Consider the following 12096-nt stretch of genomic DNA (forward strand, 5'->3'; position numbering starts at 1 on the left):
AGGAGATTGTGCGCCTTCATGGCATTCCAGTACCAATTATTTCAGGCAGAGCCGCTCACTTTACGGCAAAGTTCTGAAATTTTTTTCAGGAAAGCCTTGGGACTCGAGTAAATCTTAGTACGGCTTTCCATCCGCAGTCAGACGGGCAAGCTGAGCTGACTATTTAGACTTTGGAAGATATATTACGAGCCTGTGTACTGGATTTCCAAGGGAGTTGGGATGATCATTTGCCTCTGATAGAGTTTTCTTATAACAATAGCTATCATGCCAGTATTAAAATGGCTCCATATGAAGCTTTATATGGCAGGAAGTGTAGGTCTCCCGCCGGATGGTTTGAAGTTGGAGAAGCAAACATATTCGGGCCAGATCTTGTTCATCAGGTCATTGAAAAGGTAAAGCTTATCCAGGGACGGTTACGCATAGCTCAGAGTCGTCAGAAATCTTATGCAGATGTACGACGACGAGAATTGGAGTTTCAGGTAGGTGATTGGGTGTTTTTGAAAATATCACCTATGAAGGGCGTGATGCGATTTGGTAAGAAAGGAAAGCTCAATCCCCGATATATAGAACCTTATAAGATTGTCCGAAAGGTAGGCCAGGTGGCTTATGAATTGGAGCTACCATTAGAACTGCAAGCGGTTCACCTAGTTTTTCATGTGTCCATGTTAAGGAAATGTATTGGAGATCCCTCCAGAATCGTACTTGTTGATGATATACAAGTTACAAAAAATCTGACATACGAGGAAGAACCAATTGCTATTCTCGATCGACAAGTCCGCAGACTCAAAAACAAAGAGGTGGCTTCAGTAAAGGTTCTATGGAGGAGTAAAGATAGGGAAGAGATGACATGGGAAGCCGAAGCAAAAATGAAGTCCAAGTATCCCCATTTATTCCGTGCCACAGATGACAGTATTCCGGAGGAATCCTTGCAAGATTCTGCTTTACCCGCAATTCACTTACAAGCTAAAGTCATATTTAATCCCTTGAGAATCAATGTGATAGGAAATATCATTCTAATTACTATATATTATGTGTCGTCGAGTACGGTATCCCACAAGACATATAAATTGGAATTGTGATAAGCAGGAAATTAACAGTGCTCCAATTGTAAAAGATACTTTACTAAAGTTCCGTAAAATTTTAAATGTATGATTATCCCTTAAGTATTCCAGCATTCGAGGACAAATGTTTTTAAGGGGGGGGGGGGGAGAATATTACACCCCGTAGTTTGGTACGTTGAAATTCGTAGGTGTTGGCTGTGTAACACCTCAGACCTTTAACTTAAGCCTTGACCATGATCCCAGACTTAGAAAACCAGATAAAGAATGTGAGAATTTGACATTTCTCTTCAGCTGTCATATGGGGATTTACGCCTCAGAATACGGACCGTAAACCGGTATACGACCCGTATTTCAAGTCGTATAGTGATATCCCAAAATCACTGTGCATTCTAGAATTTGTCTGGTGGAATTTCATATTGTTAAATACAGATCGTATTTTGAAATACGGCCCATAAAGTGGGATCATATTTAAGAAGAAAACTTGAAACAATATTTCTATTTGGATCATGCTGAAATACGATCCAGGTTTACGGACCGTTAATCAGTTTACGGACCGTATTTTGGCCCGTATTTCCCAGCCCACACCAAAACCTATAAATATCAGCCTTCCGTTGTTTTATTTCGTTTTTCATAATTTCAAGCCCTAGAAACGAAGTATTCCTCTCCCAACAATCCAAAACAACAAGGTGAGTCATTCCAAACTCTTCCAAATCAGTTCTATCATATATGCTCTTAATCTAACCATGAAACCATGTTCTTAACATAGGGTTTTCAAGAAAACCCAATTAAAGAGCATAAAGAGCAAAACCTTGGAACCCTTTTTCCAAAACCAGATTATTACTCAAGTTTGGAAGCAATTCCAGGTATGTTGAGCATACTATCTACATGAGGAACATTGTTTAATCATCCTCATACCTTAATTATCATAATTCTCAGAAATTCAGTCAGTTCATGATTTTGCCCTAGTTCTTGATTTTCATAACCTAGGGGTAGAGCTCAGTTTTCTGATTATGTTCATACTTGTTATGCATGCTATGGACCCTAGCTTAATCTAAAAGACTTGTAATTCAATCTACGAGTCTCGGAATGCGTCTAAGTCATGATCGGAGTTACGAGCCCGGCGGTCGGTTTTACTGTTGCTTCATATTTGATTGGGCCTAAGGCCATAGTTATGATTCATATGCATATGTAATTATTTTGGGCCTGAGGCCATATCTTTGAGATCTCATTATTTATTGGGCCTGAGTCCATAGTTACATAATATTTACACAGGTGGTTTCTATACAGATCAGCTCATGATATGAGCATTCAGTTTGATTATGCTTTATTGTTCATATCCCTTATTATTGCTTCAGTTGCTTATCATACTTGTACAATTCAAATGTACTAACGTCCATATGCATGGGCCTACACTTCACGATACAGAGTCTGACTTTCAGGAGGATACAACAGCCGCTTAGCTTCCAGCGCTTTGAGTACATCAGCTAGTTGGTGAGCCCCTCTCATCTAGGGCTTCCCGTCCATTCCCAGTTTTTCGAGTATTAGTTAGCTCATTAGCATTTGAGGCATGTCAGGGTCTTGTCCTGACCTAGTTATTCTTTTAGTGTTTTGATCATAGAGGTATCATAGACACAAACTTTAGTCAGTTATGTTTGTTTTTGCCTCACAACATTTATTTCTGCATTCATTATTATAATTAAGTAGAGCATTCTCTTGCTTCGTATTATTCTTGAATGCTTCCATGATACAACTGTTAGATTCCGCAGCCATGGGTTCGCTCGGTCATAGACAGTCAGGCACCGGGTGCCGTGTCGCGCCCAGGCCATGGTTCGGGGCGTGACAGGCTGTTTAAAGCATGGGCATTGGAGTTACCTCTAAGGATACATGAGATTAGATGCGCTTATTTTATGTTTATAAGGGTTTAAGTCCATATAATAAGCAGCGGAAGGATTAGAGGGCAAGTGAATCAAGGAAATTAAGTTTGTTAGATTTGGAGGAAATAGGAGGGGTAATTTTGGCCCTACTTGAGGAAGGAATATCTTATGGTATACGAGGAGTTTTGAAGTGAAATAAAAGCCTAAATTAAAGCTCGAGAAGTCTACTTTTCAACGTAACAAACCGTGTGTCGATCTGACATCGGAATGGAGAATTATGAGCATTTTATGACAGGCTACTAGCTCAAGGATTAGCTCTGCGCGAACGCGCCTGTGGGTGGCGCGAAGGCGCAGAGGAGACAGGGAATAACTTAGCGCGAACGCGCTGAGTAATTTTTAGGGTCTGTTGAGGCAGAATCTGGAACGTTATAAAAGGGGGCTTACCCCTCATTTTTCGTTCCAAACACCTTAAAACTCTCTCTGAAATATTCTGGAAATTTCTTTTAACTTCCATACACCAAATTTTAGCCCAAATCAAGTTTAATCTACGGATTCGGGTTCGGATAGCGTTTAGTTGCGGTTATAAAATCGTATTGCGGTGAATCTTGGCTGTAGTTCAAGGTGAATATTGAAGGTATCACGGTTCTAGCAGGAGAAAGGTATGAATCTTCTTTTATTAGTATTGATTTAGGTTTAGTTATGGAGATAAAGTTATTAAATAGTTGTGTAACGAATTTATTGGTTGAGAAATTGGAGAAACATCGTGTGGGATGTTTTATGGAGTGTTTTGGTATTGAGGATGATGTTATTGATGTTGTTGGTATTATTTGGGAGTTATTTTGGTATTTGGAGGAAGTGGATAATATAGGGGAGATGCTGCCTAAATTTTCGTAACCCAAATTAGTCTTCAATACTTATTGCTTACAAGTTGATGGAAATATGATGAAAGTATGATTAAAGATGTATTTCTCGATATATAGGTTCGGGTGAAGGGCGACCATCGGAGTTAGGGATTCTTCAAGTGGTGGCTTGACAGATAAGGTATGTAAGGTGTTCGTTGCTCTCTTTCTTTGGCACGAATCTAACTAGAACATAAACATGAGCGTTCCATAACAAATTCACTCCATTCCTATGCTATGTATTTCAAATCTTAATGCCTTAACTACTTGATTGGTACTTACCATATTATCATGTTTATCATCATTAAGTTATTTCCTTGGATTCGATACGAGCTCCATAATTCCTTCGGAGGTTACGACCTTATGTCACTCTGAAAGGCCGTTGTTACTTCATTGGCTTATTATGCATTGTGTATATATTTATGTATGCACTATTTTACTACACCGAGCCGCGCTATAGCTAGCCGGGTACGACACCTATTGTGAAACTACTAAACAGTTGGTATTACACACCGAGTCCCGAAAGGGCCGAGTACGTTACACACCGAGTCCTGAAAGGGTCGGGTACATTACACACCGTGTCTCAAAAGGTCCGGGTACATTACACACCAAGTCCCGAAAGGGCCGGGTACGTTACACACCGAGTCTCGAAACGGTCGAGTACGTTATACATCGAGTCCCGAAAAGGCCGGGTACGTTATGATGATGCTACTATTTATATATATGTATGTGCTTGCATATGATTTTATTTAAACTCATGCATTGTATATTGTACGTTCTCGGATAGCAGGTTACTTCTATTCTCTTTATACCTCCGTCTTACTTATGTTATTGATTCCAACCTTACATACGCAGTACTTTTATCTGTATTGACGTCCCATTGCACGAGACGCTACATTTCGTGCTGCAGGCTCTGACAGGGTTATTGAGGAGCGACCGTAGTAGGATTTTCCAGCTTCAGCGGTGTTAGCAAGTGCCACTTCTCCGGACTTACTATCTTTTGGTATTTTTCTGCTCGTGTAATACATGATCACATGTACACTCTTAGAGGCTTATAGACATAGTGGGGTATGTAAGTATTGTATATGGTCATGTTGGCATTGTTTTGGTCTGTGATACTTTACTGTTAGCCTTGCCGGCTTTATGATACTCGTGATGTCGTAGCAACCTTTCCGGTTCGCATATGTATAGAGATGTTGGATTATCGGATATTTCTACGTTGGGCCTTTTCTGCGTGTAGGTGTTCTTTGAATTACGAGGTATGATGTTCAACGTAACTATTAAGTCAAGTGGTCTCCGGCCCGCGGGGTGGAGCCCGTCATACTTCTCTTCGGGGTGTGACAGTATTTTTGTGTGATCGGCCAGCGATGCGGGGCAATCATACGCGCCCTCACGTGCCCTCATGCGCGGCCTTTGTCGGTTCTACACAGCTTTTGGTAAAATGGACATAACGTTTTGTACAAAGATCCGTTCAGGCTCTACAATATACCGTTGGAAAGGTATTTCAAATATCTAAAACTTTCATGTTTTAGGTTTTCTAAAATTTCCAACGAATATTCACTAATTCGGGATGGAAGCAAGACCTACCATAAACTTAGTTGATTCTATCGAATCTTGCGCGCCTCACTATTCGTCTTGATTCCAAACCAATTATTTCCACCCAAACTCATCCCGATGGACTTCATATGTCTAAAATGCCACATTAATACTCATTTAACACATCCACACCTATTCTGAATTTACAGAGTGTTACATTGACGCGTGGCGAACGCGCATGGCCTGCTGCTCTGAGCGTTGTGACGCTCATAACTTATTTGTCTGATCTCTATTTTTCCTGATCTTTATATGGATGGAAAGGTATTTCCACGTAATATAAGTTTCATTAAGGAACCTTTTCTAAATTCTCAACTAATCAAGAGGTTACGGTTGCCCGAAGTAGGCCCCTCGGCCACTTTTGCAAAAACGTGAAACCTTCTAAATTTTGTTTTACTTTCTTAGTATGAGTCGTACCTTAGTCTGAGGGCCCGAGATTTTACATTATCTCCCCTTTGGGATCATTCATCCTCGAATGATTATCTTGGCTATAATTGGGACTAATTCTATGACTTTACATAAACTTCAGCGGAGTTTACTCTGTAACTAAGGTGCCTGAAACTGACTAGCTGAGACACGTGATCACTGAACTAACATGAACACATGATTACTGAATTGAATGAATACATGATTCGAACCGCCGAGATCTTTGAATCAGTGACTATTGAACTCGAATCGAATACCGAGTCGATCGAATGCGACGAACCGAATACCGGATCGATCGAATACTGAAAGACAAAAATATCGTGACATGAGTTCTGAATATCGGAAACTGAAATATTGAGGCATGTGATCTGAATAGCGTGTTCTGTCTGACCTGACCATCTGTTTTGTAGATGAAGAATTGTTCTGAGGTTTACCCTTGTGCTAGTCCTTTCTAAAAGGATTTCCAAAGATTCGTTGTGAACTTGGCACCACGGTCTGAAATGATGGGCACTGGAGTCCCATGAAATCTAACAATGTTCTGGATATGTAACTTGGCTTAATCTTCTACTGAATCTGTAGTCTTCACTGGCAGGAAGTGAGCTGACTTGGTAAGTCGATCTACAATCACCCAAATTGAATCATGCTTTCGAAAAGAGCGAGGTAAACCTATTATGATCCATGTTTATCATCTTCCATTTCCTGAAGGGAATGTCTATGTTTTGAGCAAACCTGCCAGGCCTCTGGTGTTCAGCCATAAAATCTGCTACGTTCTTTTTCATGTCGTTCCACCAATAAATTTTCTTAAGATCATGATACAACTTTGTGGAACCTGAGTGAATAGAATACCTGGAATTGCGGGCTTCAGACATAATTCTACCTCTGAGCCCATCTACGTCTGGAACGCATAATCTATTTTGGTACCTCAAAGTACCATCATCTCCCCCTTGTTTAAAAGTTATCATCTTATGATCATGAATCTCTTCTTTCACTTTTGCAACAAGTAGGGATCATCAAACTGTTTCTCCTTCACTTCGGCTGCTAAGGAGGAATAACTCCTGTTCTGGATAATAACTCCACCATCTTCGGAGTCCAAAAGTCAACCTCTTAGCTTGGCTAAGCGGTGAACTTCTTTCACCATAGTTCTCTTATCTACCTCAATTATGAGCTATACTTCCCATACTTGATTTTTTTTTCTGAGATACTTCCTGAAATACTCATAGTACTATTGTGCGCTAAGTCTTTGACTAGCATCTTGAAGATTAGAGTCTCGTGCAATGCCACTACCCTTGGGACACATAAATGGGCATGATCTTATAGTCTTTTTTTCTAGTTAATCGATAGTAACTGATCTGGATGTAAGTCGATGGACGACCCTTCTACTCACTTTGAGTTTCTCCTACATGCGAGGTATATTCCTTATGGAGACTATCTCATTATACCATCCCGATCTGAACTGAGATTCGTCATATCTCATGCTAACCCTTCAGGTTTTCAATTATTCCACTGGACTTGCTGACTATTTACGCATCTCCCCCTTAGACCAAAGGCTAACGTCTTATACTTGCGAATTCTTCTCTTTTGGGATCCAATTAAATTTCCTTATCTTCTATAATATTTTGTACTCTACAACACTGATGACTCATTTTCCGACTCACTTTTGAGCAAATCTTCCTTACTGGGAAAAATTGGATTACTTACATGAATAGGTTGCTAATGTATTCATAACTGGTGTACTTTTGTCTTAACAACTTAACTTTGTTCACCCTGTCAGTCTTGGGGAAACCCCTTTTCTGATAACTCTTAAAGCTATTCTTCTGTAGTTTGTTTTCTTACGGCTTAGTTGGTTTCTTCTTCCACTAATCACTATACTACGAATTTAACTTAAACCCTTGGTTTCTAACACACATTTGAATGTATTCAAACTATTACCCACTTCACTAGTGTTATCCTGACTAAAGGAATTAATCATACATCCACTAGCTCTGCTGAAATTGCTAAGTCACTGTATTTGCTCAAGACTTACTTACTATTCTTCAACTAATCACCTGATAGCCTCATGTTCTCCTATTATGCTCTGAATAACCTACGTTATTTCTAACTTTCCCTTATCATCTTATCCTATTCTGAGGTTGTATACTATCTTTCTAAAAGTACAGTCATGAATTAAACTTAGGGCAACTACGTCTCTCTTATATGAAAGATTGAAATACCTGACCTGACCCCGAACTCTCTATACACTTTAGAAAAAAAATCATCTCAGGCTATCCACATCCGGGGTAAACACTTAATCACATAACCTAAGAGGTAACAGACGCACCTTCTTATCTCTCTTTTATTTAAGATTTTGATTATGGAAAATAAGGGTCATCTCTAAAATTGGGGATTTTCAATTAATGACGAGATTGATGCTAGTTTGAGGTTAGATTCTGATGAATCTTTGTTTTTGGACTCTCTAGACTTTGGGTAACCTAATTTACAGCTAAAATTCCTATTTTGCCCTTGCGGGCCCGAGTTTTCTTTTTAAAGATCGTTTCAATTTTGAAAAGTATTATGGCAATACGGGTGTTGTTAGATCCATAATCTAATGTAGAATACTGAATTGATAAACTTTGAACATTCTGAGGTGATCCGAAAGGGGAGAGCTCAAGTGGATTAGTTTGTGGTACCTGTTCGGCACCGAGGTAGGTTACGACTTACTCATGATAAACTCCTATTAGGGACACATATGTAGATGGTAGTGATTGATGGGGAAAGCATGATAGGCCTTCGGGCATGGTGTGGAGGTGAATTCCAATAGGATTGGTATCGTCAGCTTTTATTTGGGCTTATCGCCATGGTTTCTCATACGTGTATTAGTTGATTGATATGTTTGTCATTTGATTCCAACTTAATCCATGGAAAGGAAAGGCTGAAAGTAACGACTTTAATTGTGTTTAGTATTCTTGGCTTGCATTATTAATTCCATGATGCACATTGTTACATCTCACTTGCCTCATGAAACAGGATGGAAAACATTAGAGAAGTGAGCAGTATACACATTTTATGGAAAATGCTTGTTGATCCTTTGTTATGTAGTGTATTTGAGGTTGATTTCATGTATGGCATTGGATCCCATATTTCATACGTGATTCGTTGTAATTGTGAGTTAACTGTACTCATCTCTGTTTCTTGATATCTCACTTATCATCTGGAAATGAAGGTTAAGGAATGAATATCGTATTGATGATTTGAGTTGTGTATGACATTCCTAATATGCATTGATTATTTCCATGATTCGAGTTGTTGATTGAGACTTATACAATCATTTATATATCATCGATTCATATACATTAATGGTTACCATGGAAACAAAGATAGTATCTGTGGGCCCAATTGGCAAAGGTAACAAAGGAATTCTTTGCGAACCCCCAGCGGCGGCGTTATATGTGAGCCCTAGTGGATATTGGTATTCAGTGTGAACCTAAGTGGCAGCGCTCTCTTTGAGCCCTAGCGGATATTTCAGTATGAGTACATGGACTTTACGGGTCCCCCATGGATCATGACTATGAGGCATTGCACTTAACATATGGGTACGGGTACGGAGAGGAGGCCTGGAGGGCATTGCACAACATTGTATCCCATTGATATTGCTTTCCACATAATTGCATTGTATAATTTCTCATGGAAATCTAGGTTCATTATTTGACTGGAATCGTTGATGACTTGTTCGATTTGCTATTTTATTTCAAGGTCCTTTTATTGGAAACTTGAAGGATTGAGGGTTAGATATTTCACCTAGGCCTATGGTATGAGAACAATGAGATACTGTGTTGTAATTGTTATGAACTGTAATCTAAATGTGCTTAGTGACTCTACTTGATTGCTTATCTACTCTACCTATTTATTTCTGCTCATTTATATGTGTTAGCTAATTGTTGTCGGCCTATGATACCTATGATCCTAGTGTTGTGCTCTTACTACTCTTGCTACACTCTTTGTGGAGTATAAAGTGTTTCTAGTTTGATGTTAGAGGTCTCGTACTGTCCGAGATCAGAGATTTGGGCTGAGCTTCTAGCCGGATATGACCAGGAGTCTACAAGTAGCATCTGTCTACCTACATTCTGATTTTTTGTGTATTATTGAGTTTTTATTTTTCATACATAAACTTTGTAATCCATTTAGAAGCTCTTGTACAAGTTAAGACCAGGTTTTTGGAATATTAAGGTTTAAGGCATACTTCCGCATTTTTTTATATTACTTAAAATTGTTATTCAGTGTTTTCAATAAACTTAATTTCCACACTTGTTGTTCTTAAAAAGTGTTAATGATTTGGGAATGGTTCGCCTATCGAAGGATAGTGTAGGTGCCATTATGATCCCTGAAATGGGTCGTGACAAGTTGGTACATAGCTCTAGGTTCACCGGTTTCACGACTACAAGAGCAATGTGTAGTAGAGTCTGGAAGAATTATACGTAGACGTCCATACCCATCCTCAAGAGGTTGCATGACATTTAGGAAAGTTTAATTCTTTCATTCTTTTTGTGCTACTTTATTCACATTGGTATCTTGTCAATTCAAATTGGTATCTGAACTTCCTTGTCCTATTCTCACACTGATGGTGGGAACATATTCTTGCATTCATTAATGAGTGGTTTGATACGATGTGACGCAGTATAGTACGAGATGTGTTATTCTGATACGCTTGGCCAACTCCAGTTTTCATCCATGATTGGGACTTTCTAGTTTGGTATGGGAAGGTTTCGACACCATCAAGTTTAGTATGATAGATGTGTGGCATAAGTGTATCAATAGCAAGTCAAAAATTTAGCAATGGCAGAGTGTAGATGTCGATTTATGGAAACAAGCGTGAACTTTGAAAGGAATCGTTGATTTTGACAAGAGGATAGTGACCATGTCAGATGGTAAAGAGAAATTGAGAATAAGAACATGAAAGGAGACTTTGATGGTATCTGTGAGGAAGTAAGATTTCTTAGGGTATATTGGTAAGAGTACTTCTTATCTTATGGGACAGAGGTGTAAGGAAGAACATTTGAATAGATGTATCTTCCTTTGTATGAAGGGAACAATTGGTATCTGATGTGCTCGTCAGGATAAAGATGTAAGATGTACGAGGGTGGATGTCATATACGATTGTGAAAAGTTAAGTTGGGCTTCGACATGACAGAATTGTAGTGGTGGAGTGAGAACCAGTAGTTTGTGGGTTCCTTCAGGAAATGGCTATCTGTTTCTAGGTCAGAAGGCAAGGTTACTTGTGACAAGTGGAACTTAAGATATTGGACAGTTGTGGTCCTTCAATAAAAGGTGTGTTCATAGGGTCGTTTGGTGTTTTCGAGGTTAGTGACAAAAGGCGGTCATTTGAACTAAGAGCTTGTTAATTTGAGAGGGATGTTGCGGTTATTTAATGTAGAGGGGATGTAAAGGTTCATGGATGAGTTGGTATATTCAATTATGTCATAGCCTAATGGGGGCCAGTGGCTGACTAATGGAAATGACTCTAGTGATGGGCAAGTGTGAAGTTTTAGTACCAAGGAGTTACCGGGTGTTGCATCTAATCTCGGACAAGGGGTGAGTGCATTGTATCTGTTGTGTAAGATTCGGCTAGTTCTTGCTACTATTGGTGTTATGACTCTATTGAGTTGATCGAATCAGAAGGATAGTCACACGAATTGTTAGAGGTGTTCTGGTTCGACAATTAAGGTAAGAGATGGTTCTTCGCAGGCAAGCATCGTTTAAGGACCCCTGAGGGAGGGGTCGGTCAATAAGGACATAGTCACGACCCGGCTACGGGCCATGATGAGTATCCGGGGCTAACCACCGAACACCGCTCATTCTATTACTCATCTGCTCTCATTTATAATTCTTATACTCATAATCACAGAAAACTATTATCATGTGAAACATATTTACTTTTATAAACATAAGCCCTTCGGCTATCAAAATAATGTATATATACGATAAGAATCTTGTGAGACCATATTACCCACACATACGTATCTACGAGCCTCTACTAGAGTACTAGACATATGGATTGGACAGGACCCCTTCGTGCCCAAAATACATATACACAAAGCAATGAAAATGGCTTTGCCCCTGCAGAATGAGTGCTATCAGGGTCTGCGGTAACTCCTATGAATCCGGGTCGCCTCCCTGTCACGTGAGGCATGAACACAGCGTCAAAGAAAACGGACGTCGTACGAACATTGACTAAGTATGAAGGTAAGAAATGAACATTAGTTAAAAAAT

The sequence above is a fragment of the Lycium ferocissimum genome, chromosome 1 (assembly GCF_029784015.1).
Source record: "Lycium ferocissimum isolate CSIRO_LF1 chromosome 1, AGI_CSIRO_Lferr_CH_V1, whole genome shotgun sequence".
NCBI classification, from domain to species: Eukaryota; Viridiplantae; Streptophyta; class Magnoliopsida; order Solanales; family Solanaceae; genus Lycium; species Lycium ferocissimum.